This window comes from Dasypus novemcinctus, chromosome 2 (genome assembly GCF_030445035.2).
Source record: "Dasypus novemcinctus isolate mDasNov1 chromosome 2, mDasNov1.1.hap2, whole genome shotgun sequence".
NCBI classification, from domain to species: Eukaryota; Metazoa; Chordata; class Mammalia; order Cingulata; family Dasypodidae; genus Dasypus; species Dasypus novemcinctus.
The window spans coordinates 96,441,031-96,464,898 of NC_080674.1; the positions used below are offsets into that span (position 1 = coordinate 96,441,031).

At 35.6% G+C, this 23,868-nt stretch overlaps 1 protein-coding gene and 1 non-coding gene across 13 annotated transcripts in view; one reads left to right on the forward strand and one right to left on the reverse strand.

Moving 5' to 3' along the window:
• ARB2A (ARB2 cotranscriptional regulator A) overlaps positions 1-23,868 on the reverse strand; it is a 496,486-nt gene that overhangs the window by 98,244 nt on the left and 374,374 nt on the right. The window lies entirely within an intron of this gene.
• Positions 5,662-5,763, forward strand: LOC111767115 (small nucleolar RNA U13). Its single transcript, XR_002799008.1, has one exon. It is a non-coding gene; the product is annotated as a small nucleolar RNA U13 (small nucleolar RNA).

The window sequence follows — 23,868 nt, forward strand, 5'->3', positions numbered from 1 at the left end:
TTCTACACATAAATTCTCAAGTATTTATGACATTCTTTTATGATATACTATTTCACATTCATCCAATAAATATTTATTGCATGCCAGTTATGTGCTAGGTATTGAAGCAATCATGATGAAAAGATATACACAGTTCTTGCCCTCAAGCTTATGGTTTAATGGAGGTGGAAGAGACAAGTAAATAGATACTATATGCTAATATCACCATGGTAGGGGTGGTGCAGGGTACCATGGAGGCAGAGAAGAGGAGCACCTCTCCCAGATTATAGGAGATGGGATTTGGAGAGAAAACTACTGAAGACTAAAGGCTTTCATATCTGCTCCCAACAGCACAGGCATCATAAAAGATCATATATAGAAGCAATGGTTCACATGTATTTAATCCTTACAACACTGTATGAGGTAAGCTCTATTATTGTCATCATTTTATAGACGAAGAAGTAGAGGGAGAGGTTAAACAATTTATCCAAGGTTGTAGAGATAGAAAGTAGTTGGGAAAGGATATGAACTCAGACAGTGTGGCTCCACAGCCTGTGCTGTTAAACCACTACCTTACTCACATTGTCTGAGAAGCATGCACGTGTAACAATTTGTTAATGAATAAAGGCCTCCAGGCATTTTCCAGCTGCTTATAGGTTAAGGCCTGGTATGGATTGTCTAAACAGTTTGTTTCTAGAATGAGTTTTTATCAGCATGACCTAGAATGCAGGAAGTCTGTATTTGTCTGAAAATTATAATCAAATCATCTCATTCATACTGTGCTATGAACTTTTGACATTGGTAATTCACCAGTCCATTAATATAAAAAGTGCGTACTAGGAGCAGTTCTTTGGAATCCTCTCTTTCTATCTTCTGACAATCTCTATAAATGGAGAACTGTCTCCCTGCTAATTTAAGTGCTATCTATTGAGTGCAACAGATTTAGAAAAATCTGCCCTCCTCTGGAGCCTCAGCCCTACTCTCAGATACTACCATCGCAGATACAAGTCTGCTTGGTTTTTGCTGAGACTGCCAATGAAGTCACGAGGGATGGTTTGGACTAAATCACAAATTATGTGACTTCATCCAGGCTACCAGAGAGTTGTCAGATGGTAACCGTTCTGAGAAGAAATTTCTCTGGTGACCCAGATGAAAAATCTAGATGATAGAGCAGAGGCGCATGTGGGTGTGGGATTGGGTTGTGGAAACTTGAAGTACTATGTATTTGCTCTGCTGGATTTCTAGGAGCTGATGATTTCTCATTTTTATCACGCCCAGCTCCTTGACTAGTTATAAACAACTGGAAATTCGAACTGGGGATTATACAAATAGTATGTGTTGAAGAAATAACATTCTCTGGCAATGATAAAGGAGAAATTCCTGTTGGAATTCTTAGAAAGGCATAAACAATAGGAAGAAATAGTAGTATATGAAAATGTGAAAAAAGCAGGCGAGGGAATTAGAATCCTACCAATTCTAAGACCATGGCTACTTTTCTGATAATATCCATAACAGAAGCCATTGAATGACTTAGGAAAAACTATATTAATAGTTATATACCTTATATGTAAATATCCTTACTGCACAACTTGGCTGTTTTAAGGTATGATGTACCTAACATTAGATAACAGTGAAGCTTTGTGTCTTGTGTCACTTTGAAGACTGGATCCACCAAAACAAAATGTCCTAACATAGCTCAGCTGACACGGGAAGACATAAAATGTTTGAGAAAAGTCTAATTTAAGTGTAAATTTCAAATAGAATATGAAGAAAAATGATTTTATCAACTGAATTTGGGAGTGATGTTAGTTTTAATGATAAAAAGATAAAAAGAAGTCAGAATAGGATAAAAGAAATTTCACAAAAATGGCAATCAAAGATTAAGACTAAATTTAAATGAACCATAAATGCTGCTATCAAAGCATTACCATCTCATGCAGTAGAAAGACTCATCATCAATTTTCTATTTATAAAGAAAACCCAACTGGTTATGGAAGTTTATTTATAATTGTAGCCAAGTGAAAACAGAAAACTTTCTAGATGAAAATAGGGTTCTCCCAATCAAAGGCTGAAAAACAAGAGAAATGTGATGTGATTCCTATTGTGGGGAATGTGTTTTTATCCAAGTTAATGCTTGTGTACATTATTCCTATGCTTTGAGCACAGAGTAACAATTGTAATTTTTGCTCTGAATCAAAACAGCAGAATCTGTCATCAGACATATTGTATCATTTGCACTTTTATTATTGTTCATAGAATAATTGTATGCCTCTTTTTACTGTTATTTTGTAGCAATTTATCTCTTTAAAAATGCTACTCAAACTATCTTCAACATGAACCTCAAAGTCAAAATCAGTCACTGTTTTAGCAGATGTTTTCAATACGCCTACACATATGATTATGCATATCTGTTTTGATAAAATGCTATTCTTACATGCCTCGTATGTCATTTCACCACAATTTGCATTGTTATAATAGGTTATTGATTGATTTTTGGTTTACAGGACGAAGGTAGTAGTCAGTAATGACTCTGTGCTACAAGTTTATTGCAAGTGCCCAAGGTTCATTCACCCTAAGCAATTTAGTCAATAACCAATTTTTATACTTCTATCTCCTTCAAAATTCCAAACCAATAATCCCTGTTTTTTAAAAAAATTATTTCAGTATCAGACTAACATTTCCCATGGAAATCAATATGGGTGCGATCCATTAGCCAAAAATCTGAAGCACTGCAATGCAAACATATTAAAAATATCGATCTTACCAAGCTACTGATATTTTGATTGACTTTAATGTTTGTAAGCAGCAATAACAGAATTTCAATGACTGAAACAAACTTTTGATTAAAATTATAGATTTTTTGGGAGGGATGAATTTGCTATTTTACTGGTTTAATGCATATCACATGGCTTACTTGCTTGCCATAAATAAGTACAGTAGGATATACGTGTCCATCTCCTTATTTGTAAATATTTCAGTCTATCATAGCTTACACATCTTTAATCTACTCTGAACTGCTCTGACATTTCAGTTCCACTTCTCATTATATCACACAGAAATGCAGAATTTTCAGACTGAGTACAGCAGGAATTGAGAACTTTAATTCTTCTTTTACTATTATGCGACCACTGAGAAGGCATTTAGCTCTCAATTTAAATTCCTCAAATGTAAAATGAAATTAACCTTGAGAATCAATGAATATTCTTATTAGATTTTGAGATCAATGGACAACAAAGACCATAACTTACACAGATGCTTTTCCTTATCACCCTATTAAAATATTACACTGCACACCGACCAGGTACCCACTCATCCCTTATCCTACTTAATTTTTATCTCAGCACTTACACTATGTCACATATTAGAGATTATAATTTTCTATATTTATGTTTCCTTAGTTGGTATTGATTTTGTCTTCTAAAATTTAAGTTTTAAGCAACAGGAGTCTTCTTCGTCCTTTTAACTGCCAAATCCCTAGCATGAAGAACAGTGTCTGACACATAGGAGGGCTTGATAAATATGTCTTTTGAATGAGTGAATAAAGGAGCAGGAACTACTAAAGGAATGGGGATAGGTTGGATAAGGGTGGAGTAAAAGAAGGATCTGGTTCTCTTAACTCTATGTTTAGTGTGGCTATTTAAGGTTTCCTTCTTATTATGCTCTGATCTCTTCCCTGGATTCCCAGATGAAAGTATCAAGTGGACTTTTGACTCTTATCAACTGCAAATATTCTTGTGAAAGTTAAAGGATATTTTTCATATTTATTTTTAAGAACTTCATTATTCAATTATTATTCCTTCTCCTGGAGTTTTTCTCTATTTATTTGCTCTACCTTCCATAGGTTAAAATTTTAATTAATAATTTCTCTATACTTTTACTCATGACATTTCACTAGACTAAAGAAAAACGTAAGTGGTTTAAGTGAAAAGTAAAGATTAAAAATAGCCATTTACCAGCTGTTCATTTCAATTCTACTCTAATCTCTCCCTTAGAGTCCTTCAGTAGAAGCACCTAGGGGTAATTTTGAAATGTGCAGTGGCTTTAGCCTCCCCATAAATTATATTAGCTTCTCCCCAAATTACCCTAAATATAAAAACCATCTGCGTAAAAATGGGGGCATACTATACAATGAAGTCTCTGGTGCAGCTGTTCACCAGGTGGGTGGCTCGGTGCTAGAAAAGGGTGGGTATTAGGGAAGCAGTACAGTTCAGAAATACCAGCTCTGGGTTAGAATTCTTACTCTCCCACATATAAACTAGGTGAACCTCTGTGTACTCACTTGTAAAAGAGATCATAGCATTCACCACAAAGACATACTGAGAGGAGTAAATGAGACGATGCAAATAAAGTGAATGGCATATAGCAGGTATGCACACAGAGTTGGTTTCCTTCTTCCCTTCATTCACTGCTGAAGAAAAGAACTACTTAATGCTTCTGTTTCTTCTTTTTTTTTTTTTATAAAGATTTTTATTTCTGTGAATAGGCTGATAAAAGTGGAGTTTGTTGAGAGACTTCCAGGAAGATAGCAGATTAGAGATAAAACAGGACTTACCTCTCTCCCAGAAAAATAGCTAGAGAACAGGCAGAAATGATCTGGAAAATGAATGTTCTAGGGTTTAGGACACCAGGAGGAGAGGGACACCACCCAGAAGAGAGAGGGGTAAAGGAAAAGAATCTTGATGGATGGAAAGACTGTGAGTAGAAGCTGCAGCTGCAGCTACCAGCACCTATCCCCCACCTCAGGGCAGACAGCTTTGAATTCTCTGGCCATCGGCTGGTGGCTATGGACAGAGTGGGCCACAGGGGTCAACCTATCCAGAAAAGGGGAGAGAGAGAGGGATGTAGCCTAAGGCTAATTCAGCTTTTGGCTAACAAATTTGGTCTGCTGTGTCCCATGAGCCCTTCCAGGTTTGGTGGGGTTGTGCCATTGTTTGCCTTGGGAGCTGGCACAGGATGAAAGAGCTTGAACTCTCACAAACACCATCCCTACTGAATGCAAGTGGTTGCTGAGGATGCAGGGAGGAGAGGATTATTTCCTACCCAGGAAAAGGGAGGGGACTGCTGGCAAAGGTTGAAGAACAGCTTCTGAGAAAGTCCGAATTGTGAGGCTCTGAATAGCCTTGAGGCAGGATCCTTCCTCACACTGTTGTGATCAGTGTTGCAGCAAACACACTTCAACCAGAGATTGAACTTGGAGGGATGCTGCAAAGCACCATCTGCTGGTGGACCAAGGAAGTGCATGTGAGGGAAATAAGTAAGAGAGGCTTTCTCTGGCCTTTATTGCCTCCTTCCAAAAGGCCCTTGGAAGTGGTTCTGCAACACATTACTGGCTTCATGGCCCAGATATGAGCAACTAATCTTAATACTAAAGATCTAAGCAGGTTGAACTAAGAACCAAAGAATGTCAGTAACACACAACCTCCTGCCACTAAATCCCTACATGAGAGAGAAATTGAACATCAAAGTAAACTCACCATCATAATAAGATACCTGGACATAAGTAAAAAAATTACAAGCCATACTAAGAAAATGGAAGAAATAGCCCAATCACAAGAATACATCAAGCCCCAGATGAAACACAGGGTTTGAGACAACTAATCAAGAGGTCCATACAAATTTACTAAATCAAATCAGCAAGCTGAAAGACAATATAGCTAAGGAGATTAAGGACATCAAAAAGATATCCTTGTGGTTCATAAACGTGATGAATAGGTATTCATGTGTTTGTGTGCGATGTGCCTCCCACAAACCTTATTATGACATCAGCACATTACCCATCCAATGTGAACGAAAAAAAAAAAAAAAAGAGACACTGAGTGAGCACAAAGAAGACTTTGAAAACTTGAATAGGAAAATAACAACTATTAGAGGCATACAACATCAGACTCAAAATGATAGAAGAAAGAATAAGTGATACAGAAAACAGAACAGTTGAAACTGAAGAGAGAAAGGACAAGAGAAAGGAAAGAATGGAAAAAATTGAGCAGGAACTATAGGAGTTGAATGATAACACAAAGTGTGACAACATATGTGTCATGGGAGTTCCAGAAGGAGAAGAGTAGGGAAAAAGGGAGGAAAGCATACCTGAGGAAATGACAGCTGAAAAATTTCCAAATCTCATGAAAAAACAAATTTACAAGTCCATATACATTTCTTGTAATGTAAAGAAATGAATTTACATTATAAGTGTGCAGCATACCCCAACCGGAATAAATCCAAATAGACCTATTCAAAGACATATACTACTCAGAATGTCAAATGACAAAGATAAAGAGAAAATTTTAAGAGCAGCAAAGGAGAAGCAAACCATCACATACAAGGGATGCCCAGTAAGACTTAATGAGGATTTCTCAAAAAACCATGGAGATGAAAAAAGAGCAGTTTGATATAATTAGGATACTGAAAAATTGCCAGCCGAGAATTCTTTTTTTTAAAAGAGTTATTTTATTTATTTCTCTCCCTCCCCCCACCCCCCACCAGTACTCCGCTCTCTGTGTCCATTTGCTGTGTGTTCTTCTGTGACCACTTCTATCCTTATCAGAGGCACCAGGAATCTGTTTCTTTTTGTTGTGTGATCTTGTGTCAGCTCTCCATGTGTGCAGTGCCATTATTGGGCAGGCTGCCCTTTCTTTCACGCTAGGCGGCTCTCCTTACGGGGTGCACTCCTTGCTCAGGGGGCTTCCCTACGCAGGAGACACCCCTGTGTGGCAGGGCACTCCTTGCGTGCATCAGCACTGTGCATGGGCCAGCTCTACATGGGTCAAGGAGGCCTGGGGTTTGAACTGCAGACCTCTCATGTGGTAGGCGGGCACCCTATCTATTGGGTCAAGTCTGCTTCCCCGAGAATTCTTTATTCAGCAAAATTGTCCTTCAAATGTGAAGGTGAATTTAAAATATTCACAAATAACAGAAACTAAGAGAGTTTGTAAAAAAAGAATTCACCTTTGCAAGAACTATTAAAGAGAGCCTTACAGCCTGAAAAAACAAAACAAAACAGGAGATAGAGGCTTGGAGGTGAGTGTAGGAGAGAAGTCGAGTAGAAAGGATAATCAAAAGAGTAAAAAAATAGATGAAAATAAGATATAACATGCGAAAGTCAAAGAATAAAACGGTGGAAGTAAATAATGAATTTACAGTTATATCGCTGAATGTGAATGGATTAAGCTCTCCAATCAAAAGGTATAGACTGCAAAAATAGATTAAAAAACATGAGCCATCCATATGCTGCTTACAAGAGACTCACCTTAGACCCAAGGATACAAATTGGCTGATAGTTAAAGACTGCAAAAAGATACTCCACACATATAGTAACCAAAAAAGAGCAGAGGTAGCTATAATAATATTGGACAAAAGAGACTTTAAATGCAAAAAAATTCTAAGAGATGCAGAAGGCCATTATATATTAATAAAAGGGACAATCCACCAGGAAGAATTAACAGTCATAAATATCTATGTACCTAACCAGGGTGCCCCAAAATACACGAGGCAAACTCTGGCAAAACTGAAGGGAGAAATAGACATCTCTACAATAAGAGTTGGAGACTTCAACACAACACTCTCATCATTAGAACAACTAGACAGAAGATCAACAAGGAAACAGAGAACTTGAATAATATTATAAATGAGCTAGACTTAATAGACATATACAGAATGCTACATCCCAAATCAGCAGGCTATACATTCTTTTCGAGTGCTTATGGGTCTTTTTTCAAGACAGACCACATGTTGGGTCACAAAGCAGGTCTTAATAAATATAAAAATACTGAAATTATACAAAGCACCTTCTCAGATAATGGAATAAAGCTGGAAATCAATAATAGATGTGACAAAGGAAAATTCACAAATGTGTAGAGGCTAAACTACACACTCCTAAACAATCAGTGGGTCAAAGAAGAAATTGTAAGAGAAATTAGTGAATATATTGAGACAAAACTCATGGGACAGAGTGAAGGCAGCACTGAGAAGGAAATTTATAAATTTATAGCCCTATATTCCAATATTAGAAATGGAAGAGCTAAAAATCAAACCTAAATGAACAGCTGAGAAACTAGAAACAGAACACGAAACCAATCCCAAAGCAAGGAGAAGGAAGAAGTAATAAAAAATGTGAGGAGCTATAAATGAAACTGAAAACAACAATAACAACAACAACAACAAAAGTAGAAGAAATCAACAAAACCAAAAGCTGGTTCTTTGATAAGATCAATAAAACTGACAAACCTAGACTAACAACAACAACAAAAAAGAGAGACGACACAAATAAAATCAGAAATGAAAGGAGGGAAGTTACAACTGACCCTACAGAAATAAAAAGGATCATAAGAGAGGATATTATGAGAAACTGTGTGCCGGCAAACTAGACAACCTAGATAAAATGGCCTATTTCCTAGAAATACATAAACAACCTGCACTGACTCTACAAGAAGTACAAGTACTCAACAAACCAATTACATTGAAAGATATTGAATTAGTCATCAAAAATCTCCCAATAAAGGAAAGTCCAGGACCAGAAGTCTTCACAGGTGAATTCTACTAAGCATTTAGAGAAGAATTAACACCAATTCTGCATAAACTCTTCCAAAAAATTGAAGAGGAAGGAAAATTACCTAACACATTTTATGAAGCCAGCCAAATACCAAATACCAAAGCCAGATAAAGACACTCCAAAAAATTTAAATAAATAAGTAAATTACAGACCAATCTCTCTAATGAACATGTATGGAAAAATTCTCAATGAAATAATTGCAAAAAGAATCCAAGAGCATATCAAAAGAATTATACACCATGACCAAGTGAGATTTATTCCTGGTAGGCAAGGGTGGTTCAACACAAGAAAATCAATTAATGTAAGACAGCACATTAACAAATTGAAGGGAAAAAAACACATGATCATCTCAATCAATGTAGAAAAGGCATTTGACAAAATCCAGCATCCTTTCTTTATAAAAACGTTTTGAAAGATAGGAGTAGAAGGACAGTTACTCAATATGATAAAAGGCATATATGAAAAACCCACAGCCAACATCATATTCAATGAGGAAAGGTTGAAAGCTTTCCCTCTAAGATTGAGAACAAGACAAGGATGCTCACTGTCACCATTATTATTCAACATCGTGCTAGAAGTTCCAGCTTGAGCAATTAAACAAGAAAAAAAAAATCATCCAAATAGAAGAAGAGGAAGTAAACTGTCACTATTTGCAGATGATATGATCCTATATTTTGAAAACTGTGAAATGTCTACAACAAACTACTTGACCTAATAAACAAGTTCAGCAAAATGGCAGAATATAAGATCAACATGCAAAACTTAGTAATGTTTCTGTACACTAGTACTGAACAATCCAAGGAGGAAATCAGGGGAAAAAAAAATTCCATTTACAAAGCAACAGATTCAAATACCTAGGAATCAATTTAACCAAAGATGTACATGACCTATAAATTACAAAGTAATGCTCAAAGAAATCAGAGAAGACTTAAACAAACAGAAAGACATTCCATGTACATGGATTCGAAGGTTAAATTTTGTGAAGATGTCAATCTTACCCAAACTGACTTATAGATGCATGCAATACTAATCAAGATTCCAAAAATCTATTTTACAGAAATTGAAAGGCAATTACCAAATTTATTTGGAAGGGAAAGTGCACCCGAATAACCAAAAGTATCCTAAAAAGAAGAGCAATGTGAGAGGACTTTTACTGTCTGACCTTGAAACATATTACAAAGCTACAGTGGTCAAAACTGCATGGTGCTGGCATAAAGATAAGACACACTGATCAGTGAAATAGAAATGAAAGTCCAGAAATAAACCCTCATAAACTGTTTTTTGACAAATCTACCAAGTTCACGTTACTGGGACAAAACAGTCTCTTCAACAAATGGTGCTGGGAAAACTGGATATCATAACCAAAAGAATGAAGGAGAACTCTACTTTACTCCCTATACTAGAATCAACTTAAAATGGTTCAGAGACCTAAATATAAAAGCCAGAACCAAAAAACTCTGAGAAGAAACTGTAGGGAAAGATCTTCAAGATCTTCTTGTAAGTGGTGGTGTCTTGGATCTTATAACCAAAGCAGGAGCAACAAAATAAAAAAAAGATAAATGGGACCTCCTTAAAATTAAACACTTTTGCACCTCAGTAGAACTTTGTCAAAGGGTGAAAAGCAGCTGACTCAATGGGAGAAAACATTTGGAAATCACGTGTCTGATAAGGGTTGTTTTATATTTTTTATTTCTCTCCCCCCCCCCCAGTTGTCTGCTTTCTGTATCCATTCTGTGTGTGTTCTTCTGCGTCCACTTGTATTCTTGTCAGTGGCACTGGGAATCTGTGTCTCTTTTTGTTGCATCATCTTGCTGCTTCAGGTGCCACTCCTGGGCAGGCTGCATATTTCTCACACGGGGTGGCTGGCTCTCCCCCGTGGGTACACTCCTTGCACGTGGGGCTCCCCTACACTAGGGACACCCCTGAGTGGCAGGACACTCCTTGCGCATCAGCACTGTGTGTGGGCTGGCTCTCCACATGGGTCAGGAGGCCCTGGGTTTGAACTCTGGACCTCCCATGTGGTAGGTGGATACTCTATCAGTTGAGCCAAATCTGCTTCCCTGATAAGGGTTTAATATCCATGACATATAAAGAGATACCACAACTCAACAATAAAAAGACAAACTGCCAAATTAAAAGAAATGGGCAAAACACTTGCATAGACATTTGTCCAAAGAAGAAATACAAATGGTGAAAAAAAAACATGAAAAAAAGATCAACATCACTAACAATTAGGGAAATGCAAATCAAAACTACAATGAAATATCATTTCATACCTGTTTGAATGGTCATGATTAAAAGGTCAGAAAACTACAAGTGTTGGAGAGGCTGTGGAGAAATAGGAATGCTTATTCACTGTTGGTGGGAATGTAGAATATAACAGCAACCTTAAAGGACTGTTTGGCCACAAACAGACATCTGCACACTGATTTTCATAGTGGTGTTATTCACAATTGCCAAAAAATGGAAATGACCCAGGTTTCCATCAACAGATGAATGTATAAACAAAACGTGTATATACATAATGAAACATCATGCAAATGAAATCATGAAGCATATGACAACATGGATGAACCTGGAGGACATTATGTTGAGGGAAGTAAGCCGGACACAAAAGGACAAATACTGTATAATGTGCCATTATGAACTAAATACATTGCATAAACTCATGGAGTTAATAACTGGAATATATGTCACCAGAAAATAGAATGTTAGAGAATGGAAAGCTGAGGGTTACTCTGTGCAGAATTGTTAAAAGATATTTGTAAATCTTTAGAAATGAACAAAAATGGTGAAAGCACATCATAGTGTGTGTAACTAGTAGAGCTATTATATGGGTATTTCAGTGGTTGAAAGGGAAGGTCCAAGGACATGTATATTAGTAGAAGGAAAGCTAAAAAATGTAACATGGAACTGTATAGCATAGAGAAACCTCATATGAAATATGAATATGGGTAATAGTGTATATATAAGACTTTTCACAAAATATAAATACAAATAAACTACAGAGACAGAAATAGAATAGCAGCTATGTACAGCACGGAAAGCATACAGAGATTGAGAGGTGATAAGGTTTTTTTTGCCTGTTTTTTTGTTTTGTTTTATTTTTATTATTGGGATAATGAAAATGCTCTAATAATGATTGAAGTGATGAATGTACAACTACGTGATCATACCAAATACTGTTGATTGTTCACATTGGATGGATCATATGCTTTATTTATATTAATAAAATTGATTTGTTTTTAAAAAAGTGGAGTTTGTTTATAAAGACTATAGTACAGGAAGCTAAATCAGAAGAAAAAAAGCTGGGATACTTATGTGGGACCACAAGTGGCTTTTGAGAATCAATGAGTGGGGTAGAATGGAAGGCAAAACTATTTCAAATAACTGACAGATGTGATCAAATTGTCAAAAGAAGTACTATGGTGGCTGGAGAAGATACTCTATACAAGCAACAGAGGCCTAAGAGTAGAAGATAATGCTACATTTTGAGCTGAGCCTGAACAACAACACTATTTTCTTCCACTCGTCCCAAGTCTGGATATTCCATTTCTGTAAGTGGTCTGGTATTCTCAGTTACCTAGCAATCCCATATTCCTTAACCCATTTCTGGTAGTCACCTTCAGCTTCATAAGCATCTCATTGGTCTATTTTTGAAAATCAATTACTAACAACAATTTCAATTCAATCATCCACTGAGACCTGTGGGGTCTATCAGTGGCTCTGAGGCTGCAAAGCTCATGAGCTTTGGATGAGATCTCAGGGCTATCTAAGGATGCCAGAAGCAACAAGCTAAGTTATTCCTTCACTTTCAATGGCATTTTATTGCACCGATGCCCATAAAATACCTTCAAGCAAAGTCAAGGACAATTGCTAGGGGAGGTGAATAGGATTGAAGATCAACAAAACAGTAAAGGCCATTTTTATTTTTAAAAATGAAAAGAAGTATAAGTATGAGATGATGGAAAAGGACAGTAGGCAAAAAGGAGAAAATAGATTTTATTATTTCTGCCCAAGTATGCAGTATGATTGGAAATGAATTTACAACATGGTATCACTGACTCTCTGCCACTCTATTAGCACTGCTATTACTTTTATTGAACAGTTGAAAACCTCACTAAAAACATATTCATGACATAAACACATACCATCCAATGCTGTCTATGGTAGCACAAGAAATGTGTCCCCTTGACTCTCTAGTCTACTGTTAGAACCAACAGATCTTCATCTTTTGGGGATCATATGACCTTTGGAGAATATGCTAAAAACTATGATTCCTGGCTCCATAATATAAATGCATCTACCCGCCCAATTCAAACGGAATTTCAAAGAGTTCATGGAACTCCCTGCAGCTCATCCTCAGCTCAACCAGGCCTGAGATTAATCCTCCTGAGATAGAAAATACCAAGATGCTTTCTTTCCTCGTAGGATTGCATACACATAGCATTAAGCTATCTGCTTGTGAGTGAAGAGGGAAGGAGAGGAGAACGGCAAGTTTTAAATAGAAAGTATTATTTTTCTCCAAGTTCAAAAGTATTCAGATGAAGGAAAAAGATTATTTAGATGCCAGGCCTTGTATGGATGCAACATAAGTTGAATGCATACAAGCAGGTGAACTGGCTTAATTTCAAGTGTAGCACATTCCATAGTCCAAAACCTCAAAGCATATATGTACACTTTTTAGTATTAAAAAGGTCCAATATTCTAATTTCTCAAGAAAACCTCAAACCTCTCAGAAATTGTAACGGTACAAACATTTTAAATGGAGAGAGCCAGCAGTTACTGAAAACTATTTTGGCATGGTTTCTAATGGAGATTTGTTGACTCTTTTCTTTCAGGGACACATTAGCAAAAAAATACACAAAAAACAACAACATAGTTATTGAGCACTTGGAAGATGCCTCTCCAATTTATGACTATTTTAAGACACATCAAATTAGGATCATCTGAAACTCCCCAATATTACACATCTAAATTTTAGGGTAAAGCTATGTCTTCTTCAACTGAAGATTAAAAAAAAAAGTGCATGTATGTGTATGTAGAGTTAAAGACTTGTTTATTATATATAGTAAAAAGCTCAAACTCCAGTTACTACCCACCCATGTGTTCTTCAATTAAGCAACTACTGACCAGAGAGCATGGAATAAAAGTTCTCCTGTGAAAACAATTTAGGCTACAGAGAAATACTTACTAGTATCAAAGGAGAGTCTTGAACTCAAATAATTCTGAACTTGAGATTACTTCCTAAGTTTTATTTTATGGAGAAGCTTTGAGGGTTCTCAACTTAAAAGGTCCTCTCCTCACAAACTGGTCTTAAAACTGTACATGTAGCCTGAAAAACAGTGTGGTGGTTCTTCAGAAAGTTAAACACAGAAGTACCAAATAACCACATATACCCAAGAGAAATGAAAATATATGCTAGATAACAAACTTGTACACAAATGTTCATAGTGCCATTATTCATAATGGTCAAAAAGTGGAGACAACGCAAATATCCATCAGCTGATGAATGGATAAATAAAAGGTGGTATAACCATACAATGGAATATTATTTGGTAATATAAAGGAATGAAGTACTGATATATGCTAGAAAATGGATAACGTTGAAAACATTATGCTAAGTGAATGAAGCCAGACACAAAAAGTCATATATTGTATGATTCCCTTTATGTAAACATGTCCAGAATAGGAAAACCCATAAAGACAGAAAATAGATTAGTGGTTGCAAGGGACTGTGGGAAGGTGGGAATGAGGAATGACTGCTTAATGGGTTTGAAGTTTCTTTTTGGGGTGATGAAAATGTCCTGGAATTAAATAGTGGTGATAGCTGCACACATTGTGAATGTACTAGAAGTCATGGAACCATGCACTTTAAAATAGTTAAACTGCTAAATTTTAAGTTATGCAAATTTTACTTCAATTTAAAAAATTGTGGCCAGAATTCTTTTTCATTTTACTTGTTATAATTTTGGTGAAGACATGAGTGATGAAATTAAAAGTCAGATATTACCATAGGTACTCTTTTTAAAACTCATGCTATTTGCCTGTGGGTGTGATTATTCTGTGCCTCAGTGAGTGAGAGATTAATTAATGATCCGGAGACTTACGAATATTTTTATAGGCATATATATGTATAATTCCAGTAAAACAATACTAGGAAAAATGGGGAATACATTTGCTTTATCCCAAATTCACTGGGAAGCCGAGCAAGTGTTTTATTTTATATATGTGAACAAAACTTTACTGAAATGTAGAGATTAAATGGAAACAAAATAAAGGATTTTTGCTTTATATTTATCCTTAATTGATGTGCAAAAAGCAGCCAGTTTTGTCTGCTTCAAGAATACAAGGCAAGATAAACTTGCTAAGATTTGAGGAGTTTGAAATGAAGTATGCTTAGCAAATATTCATAATGCACCTAATAATTTTATATATCAATACCATAATTACTATATTATACTTAATTTCTTTAAAAATTGATTGATTATAGCCTTTATTATTTTCTAATATAAGCATTTAAGATGATAAATTTCTCTGTTAATAACCTAGCTATACCAAACAGTTTTTGTATTTTCATTATGAATCAATTCTAAGTATTTTCTAGATTTATTCTTTGACTCTTAAGTTATTTGGAAGTCTTTATTTAATCTTTTGTCCCAGCATTTTACTCCTTCACTCAATTTTTATTGTTAAAAAAAACTTTAACAAAGAATTGAAATAGTACAATGAATGCTCATACTCTTCCCTTAGATTCAGCAGTTGTCAATATTTTGCTACCTTTGCTTCATCTCCTCCATTCTCTCTACATACACTCTTTCCTGAACCATTTGAAAGTTAAGTTGCAAACAAAATAATTTCTTTAACAAGTGCACCTCAGGTATTTGTGTTTTCTGTCAAAGCCACACAGAGTTGTATTGGCATGCATTTTTTTTTAATTACATTTACTTCTATAAGATAAAAAATTAGAAAATGCATTGTAATAATGATCTTGACTTTTCTGTAAAAAGGAAGAGAACTAGACTAAAAGCTCTATGAAGGCAAGGGCCATGTCTTCTACTTCTTTGGTGTGATATATTATTTCTGACTTTGACACCCCACACCCACCTGAACAGTCTTCTGTACCCTCTAATTCAAGTCCTCTCTGTACCACACAAATTCATATATTTGTTCTCTTAGCCTTGGAACAGTTAAAGCACTTGCTGCATGTAATCCACATCTGGGTACCTATTTTATGCTGGAATTTAAATTATATTTGCATGGCACATGACGTCAAAGACATCACAAGTTACTTTAGGACAGGATCCAGCAGGATCCAGGTCTTTTTTTTTTAAATATTTTTTTCTTCCCTTCCCCATCCCTCATCCTGCTGTTTGCACAGTCTGTATCCATTCGCCGTCTGATCTTCTGTATCTATTTCTCTCTCTCTTTTTTTCTTCTCTTCTCATCTTTCTCCTCTAGGATTCACTGGGATTTGATCCTGGGGACCTCTAATGGGTAGAGAGGTTTCCTGTCCATTGTACTACCTCTGCACTTCTCAGCAGCAGAGACCAGAGACTCTTTCCTTTGTCTCTCTTTTGTTGTGTCATCATTTTGCTGCATGACTCACTTGCACAGGAACTGGCTCACTGCACGGGCACTTAGCTTGCTGCATGGGCACTGACTCACCACACTGGCACTCGGCTCACCACGTGGGCACTTGCGCAGGCACTTGGCTCACCACGCGGGCACTTGGCTTGCCACACGAGCATTCACATGGGTATTCAGCTCACTACGTGGGTACCTGGCTCGCCGTGTGGGCACCCACATGGGTACTCAGCTTGCCGCACAGACACGCTTTCCCTTCTTCTTTTTCACCAGGAGGCCCCAGGGATCGAACCCGGGGCCTCCCATATGGTAGGCGGAGGCCTTATCACTTGAGCCACATCTGCTTCCCAGGATCCAGGCCTTTTTAACATCCATAGCTAGTGGATATTAAAATTCTTTCTCAATTTAACTGAACTTGTCATAGAATGATACTTACTGAAGGAATAAAAGTGAATTGATGTTTATATACATTTATTTCTAATGTGTTATATGAGATAATATGTTATAAAGTGTGAAAATTAACACTATCTGGTTGACAATTTATTTTCACTTCCCTGAATCTAACATCATATTCTCCAGATGAAAGAATTTTCATGCTGAAAGGATTCTTAGAGATTATCTAGTTAAATGCTGTATATATTTTCCCCAATTACTATAATTTTTCAAATGAGGTAACAGATCTGTAGAAGTTCAATGATTGACCCAATATGATAGAACTTTCAAAAAGCAAAATCAAAACTAGTATTAAATGAGCTAACACATACAAAGTGCTTAAAACAGAGCCAGGATCATATGGGAAGGGCTTAAATATTATTTACTTTACAATCAAGGTTTTTGGATGTTTAGCTCAGTGCACTTTACACTAAATCATATTAATTCAAAATTTTACAGGGAAACACAACATACAACTATTTGGGGATTAGGTTGTACATTCTTTTATGAGCAATAGATACAGTCTAGTTAGAACAGGCTCTGAGTATTCTTTCCTACCACAGGTAGGAAAATGGGTGGACCTGATGTGGAGAGTAGTTGTTTTATTTGACCTATCATACAAACTTAAAACCTATTTAACACACTTAAATTAGTTTCCAACCCTTAAAATTAGGGAGAGTTTAAACAAACACACCCATTTCTGGCTTGTTAGGGACACTAGAAAGCTTGGCAACACTCGGCTTGTACCTTGTCTGTCACCAATCTGTTGGAGTTTGCAACTTCTGTCCTTTAGCTAAGGTCCTAATTATGATTAAAGCACAGAATGATAACTCTGATCATGTGATAAGAAGTCTACTAGTCACACAATGCTAAGTGGTTTTTGCTAGCCATACCTAGGTAGTTATTTCTTAATTTAGGAAAATGGATAGTTACAACAAGGGTAAAACAAAGATAGTTGAAGTGCTAAACGGTCCACTATAACTTAACCAGAAAATCCTTTTGAGGGGATTCTTAATCCATTTCCTGGACTCAATTACCTATTGAGTCCAATTACCAATTACTGATCCAATAACTTTGACTCATGTGTTAAATATGTTAAATAAGAACAAATGACACAACTTATACCGGGACCCATTCTTCTCCTGATTTAAATTCTGAAAACTTTTTAGCCTGCGTTTGACCTGAACAAAGCAGCTATAAGAAAAAAAATTAAACATAAAAATAGGTTACAACACATTAAACATCCTCCCTTTGCCACCTTACACTTTTTGGTGCTAAAACATATGCTCTGCCACCTGCAGATAAAAGTCACACACTGAGCGTGTATATTCTGACAAGAATTACTAGTTTCAAGCATGCCTGGTGATTTTGGACAGTAGCACTTAAGAAACCTTCAATCTGGTAATTTTATCACCACACATTTTCTAAAGCATTCCTAGAGTCTAAAGTCACACAAGTTTTGGAATCTGACCTCTGGCTGGGAGGAAATAAAATAAAATGAAACAAAACGGATCTCATGATAGTGTTTCATTCTAACTGGCTCTTTTTTTTTTTTTTTTCAGATACATAATATTTTTCCACTTACTTTATAGCTCCAGGAGAAGCATCCAAGGGTGATTTGGATTTTTAAAATATTCTGACAGACTAAAACTCTATTGTGATAACAAGGTAACTTCCATTTCTAGGCATACTCAAGAATCTCTCATAGAACAGGATTTAAAATTATTGTGGCTCCACAAAGAAATTCATTTTCCTATTTTAAAAAATTCCTTTACTTTTCTACTTTATTTCTTTTCTTTCTTTCCCTCTCTCTCTCTCCCTCCTCCTTACTCTTTTCTCTTTAATGTTCATCTTGTTCCAGAAAGGATTTGTGGATTACAAAAATGAACCCTGATGGGACTTCCAGGGGATGGCAAGAGAAGAGGTTGGCATTTCCTCTCCACCAAAACAACTATAACAGTGGCCCAAATTATCAAATATAACCATTTCAGCACTCTATATATTAACCAAAGGCAAACAACAAATTGAGAAGTGTTTATTCATCAAAACTGTTGAAATTTGTAAGTAGAAACAGTGGCACTGTGGAGGGCAGATCGATAGGAGCCATAATGCTTCCTGGGGTGGCTATGAAAACCTACAGCTTCTCTGCCAGAGGGGGCTGATTTGATTTGGAGTGGATTTGGATTTGCCCGATAGTGTTGTCAGTAAAAAGGCAAATTCTAGTGAGAAACTAACCATGGAATCCATGCTAGTCTTGCTTGAGTTAGGCCGCAAACTAGTGGACTAAACAGAAATTTAACAGGGAAATCCTGGAAAATTAGAGAACCAAAGAAAGACTAGATGAACTCCACACATCCCTGGTTGATGGGAAGGCTGAGTACAGCACAGTAAGTCTAGGAGAGTCCAGCAGAAAGAGATCATCCACAGAGGGTGGAAGGCTTCCTGGCTTGGAGTGACTGGGCACAAACCCTGACCATTAAGCTATGAAGGCAAAGTAGTGATTCCCAGGAAGCCAGGCAAAGAAAAAAAAAAAAGAATTAAGATAAAGAATAAAAGAACAGAGATACATGCACATGCATCCTGAAGGGGAGATAGATTCTGTAGATTATGTCCAGGCAAGACTCTAAAAACAAAACAATAGCAGCAACCGCCACAATCTTCAGGGGTAAAAATCAGAATCTAAAGTTATCACCACTTTTATTCACCATTGTACAGGAAGTTATAGCCAGTGTAGCAAGGCAAGAAAAAGAAATGAATGGCAAACAGATTGGAAAGGAAGAAGTAAAACTCTCTTTATTCACAGATGATGTGATCTATAATGAAGGAAACCCAAACGACTCTACAAAAAATTCTGGAATCAATAAATGAGTTTTAGCAATAAGATCAATATACAAAATCAATTGTAATTCTTTAAACCAGCAATAAAACAATTAAAAATGAAATTAAGAAAACAATTCCATACACAATAGCATAAAAAGAATAAAAACTTAGGAATATATTTAACAAAAGAATTTTAAGATCCATATGCTGAAAATAAAAAACATTAACAAAAGAAATAAAAGATCTAAATAAAGAACAAAGTAGAAGTTATACTATCGATTTCAAAATTAACTATAAAGCTACAGTATTCAAGATAGCACAGCACTGCCATAAAGACAGACATATGGATCTTTTACCTTCTGGTCTTCATTTAAGTCCAATAATATAAATTCGAGTAGTAAAGACTTTCATTTATGGTCAATGGAGAAAGACGCCAAGGCAGTTCAATGCTATGTATGTTTGGGGGAGAAGTGATGATAGTGTTTTAACAAATGCTACTGGGAAAATGAAATATACACTTGCTAAAAAAAATAAACTTAGAGCCTTACCATAGAAAAAATTCAACTCAAAGTGGATCATATTCTAAATGTAACAGCAAAAATCATAAAACATCTACAACAAAATAGGACATAGCCTTTGTGACCTTAAGTTAAGCAAAGATTTCTTAGATATGGCACCAAAAACATGTTCCATAAAAGAAATAAAAAGATAAATTGAACTTCATCAAACTTTTGAACTCATAAAAACTTTTGCTCTGCAAAATTAACCACTAAGAAAAGGAAAAGACAGGCCACAGCTTGGGAGAAAATATTTGCAAATCATAAATCTGATAATGGACTAATAAAAGGCTAGAACATTTAAGAACTTCTACAACTCAATAATAAGAAGGTAAACAACTAATTAAAAATATGGAAAAGAAATACAAATATTGCACCAATGAAGATATATGAATGGCTAATAAGCAAATGAAAATAAATGCAACATCAGTTCGTTATTGAGGAAATATGATTAAAATCACAATGAGATAACATCACACATATACTAGAATGGTTATAACCAAAAACACTGAATATTCAAAATGTTGGTGAGGAAATGGAAAAAACGGAATCATCAAACATTGGTGTGAATGTAAAATGTTACAACCACTTTGGAAAACAGTTTCGCATTTTCTCAAAAATCTAAACATATAAACTTATCTGATTAGTTACCAATTCTTCTCCTAGGTATATATCCAAACTGTGAAAGGATTTTGACCTCCACCCCACCAAATCTACTTCTTTAGACATAATTTTAAGCTTACTATAATCACAACATAAACTACATTGCAAAATATAAACTACATAGCATATTCATGTTAGTTACAAAGGGCTGACCTTAGATTTTTTTTAAAAATTAATATTTAGTCTGACAAATCCTCCCCTTCCCACTCTCCCCATTTTAAATTAATTCTGCACAACACACAGGGTGATTATTTATAATGTGTGTCACTGGGAAGTATTAATATGCTATCCTTCGGAATTTTCACTGGTTATGAAATTTCAGGTAAAATTGCTGGTACTAGGGCCTACCAATATGGGCAATAGCTTACAGCTCCATATATTGTCCTTTACTCAGGAGAATGTTTCTATTGGAATTTCCCACCAAATATAACTGAAGATGTAGTCTTTATAAGCATATTTGTCAGTCTTCATGGTTCTGTATTCCATTAATCACATCACGGCACCAGAGTTATACCAAATATAGACAGTAAAATCATCTTACATATTAATTTCCCATATGACACATCAGATTCTTGCATCAACAGTAAAAAGTTGGGTTCTTATCTACACAAACACAACATTCCATTTAACGATAAAGAAATTCCATCCTTCCCTAATGAATTTTTACTATCTATAAAAGTGAACCAATAGGATCTAGTCTACTTAAAAGGATATTACAATACACTTCTGTTTACTCTGAAAATGAAAGAAATTCAAGAATGTTTGTATTTCTAAAAGGTACGTATAATCAAAAGAGGATTTCAGAGAAAAGAACAAATATAAGGAAAGCAAAAAGGAAAAAGTAGTGAGTATTATTTTCAGCACTTATGCATAGAAATTAGCCAAAAATTATAGATAAAAACAAAAAAGCACTCTTGTCTCTTAATTAATCTAAAATTTATCACAAATATAGAACTGTACTCTGCTGCAATTCCCTAGTCATCTTGTTACATTTTGTCACAACATGTGTTACTGTAGTTCTACACTTTTACCTTTGCACTTTGTAGTGTGTAGCAGAGCAATATAATTAACCACTGGTAGGTAGTGTTTACGTTAGTTCTCAAAAGGTTAAGAAGCTGATTATAGCTAAAATCAGCTTTGCCTGAGGCTTCAGGGGCTCTGTGTAATCAAATTAGACAAGCAGGCCACAGTGTCACCTAACACAAACCAGTGGCACTTTCTTCTTTACTATGACCCTTTTCTTCCTTTTTTATTAGGGGAACAACTCATGCTTTATACTTTTACCAGATAATTTTATAAGACTTGCTTCTAATAAATTCGGCATGCATTTCATAAGGTATCCACCTGTTTAAAAGTAATGAGAATGTGTAGAGAAAATTTTGAAAAAATTTAAAAGTCTTGTTTGTTAAAAATAAACCTACAGTTAGATAGATTGGGATATTTTAAAGAAAGTATTTTCTCAAAATTCAGGTGACAACATTATCTCATGTACATGATATGGATACTTTCTAGCTTTTTGTTCAGCAGAAAACTGTATAATCGTTTATCAGCTTTTAAGAGCATCCAGAGAACTTCAGAAACCTAATAGATAACGCATTAGCATTTCTAAGAAACCACTGGCAAGCTGCTCTGCTGAGTTATGGGTCATCCTCTTTCCATTTCTACTCTTTGAAGTTAGGCAAGGTGAACTACAGAATGGATGAAGTTAAGGAGGAGGCTTAATAAGGTGGGGAGAAGAGCAAACCAGCCCTACATTCAGAGACTTTTTTTCACAAGGTTCTATATTTAAATGTAGTAAGAAGTATTAGTCAAATCCAAATCTTGCTATCTTTGAGCCCAAAGGGAACAAAAGTATGACCACTAAAGAGAGACTGAAAAAAAAAAGCAATGACAAATTTAAATAAAATTTAGAATTCTGTTGTTAATAAAATTTACAAACCACTGCAAAAATGAGTAACATTTGTTACATCTTTATCTTCCTATCTTTGATCTTGAACTTTTGATTCAAAGTCTATATATTTATTACTTTACTATAAATAGACAGTGTAAACATCCTGAAAATGAATGCTCAGGATAAAATGAGTTTTGCTAATGATTTATTCTGGGCAATAAAATAAAAATTTGCTATTTTAATTGATTAAGTCATAAACTGCTTCTAGAGAAGTCAAGTCTTGTTATTTGCACAGTCAGACAATTCCTGCTAATCCTGCAGTACTTAACAAATTCACATGTGGTTAGCCTGTCTTGCTATAGCTGTATATCACATTTCTGTGCTGCAAGCTGTGCAAAAAAAAATCAATATGCCAAGTTTAACAAAAGGACAGGAAACATGATGTTCTCCTATAGTTTCAATGCACCTCGAATGATTCTGCTGCTCATACTCAGTACAATTTATGGCAGAGAAATGTATTCTTTGATGAAAAAACTACAATGGAATGAATTATATAATGTCGGAGCTGAAGTCTTGCCTTATTCCATAATAAAAATTTATTTTTAACATTCTGACATTGTGATTCAATGTTCACAGTATAATCAGCCATTTACAAGGCACATTTTCTTCTTGAAGGCTAAAGTATATTCTTTAGACCAAAGAAATACATACTGCCTATTACTGGTAAATGATTTGATATAAATATTTAATTTAGGTTTTAGGGACTACTTTCTAATTTCTCTCTACACATGTAAAACATATGATGAGATGGTATCTGTTGAGCAAATGCTTTAAATTTTAACACCATGGGAAAAAAACATCCCAGTGGATCCTGAGCCACTGCATTGGCTAATTGATTCTGGATTTTTACATCTTCTTTTACTGCTGCAGAAGTACATTATGTGTGGAAGTAGATTAAGATGAAAATGCTAAGAATGAGGTAGGAGTGGTCATGACCAATAAGGTCAGCACAGAGCTGTGCCACTTCTGCCTTCTCAACTCAGTGATGTGGAACTAAGTGTGGCAAAACAACCAGTAAGTTGGACTTCAGCCAAAGGATTCAGAACTGTTGCCACAGTTGCTGTTTTTGTTTGTGTGTGTGTGTAGAGTGAGAGAGAATTGACTCTAGGAATCTTCAAGAGTACTACACATAGAATATTAAGAAAACTAAACAATACATAGACAGAGAGTAATTAAATTAAACATATAGGAAATTCTTTGGTAGTTTCTCTTCATTCCAATGAAAAGCAGCAAATGCATTAATGGCACTTAGCTGGGGAGAACATGTTACTGATCAGTACCGATGTTATAAACTGCTATATAAAACACACAGAATCACACTTGTTTCTAGCTTG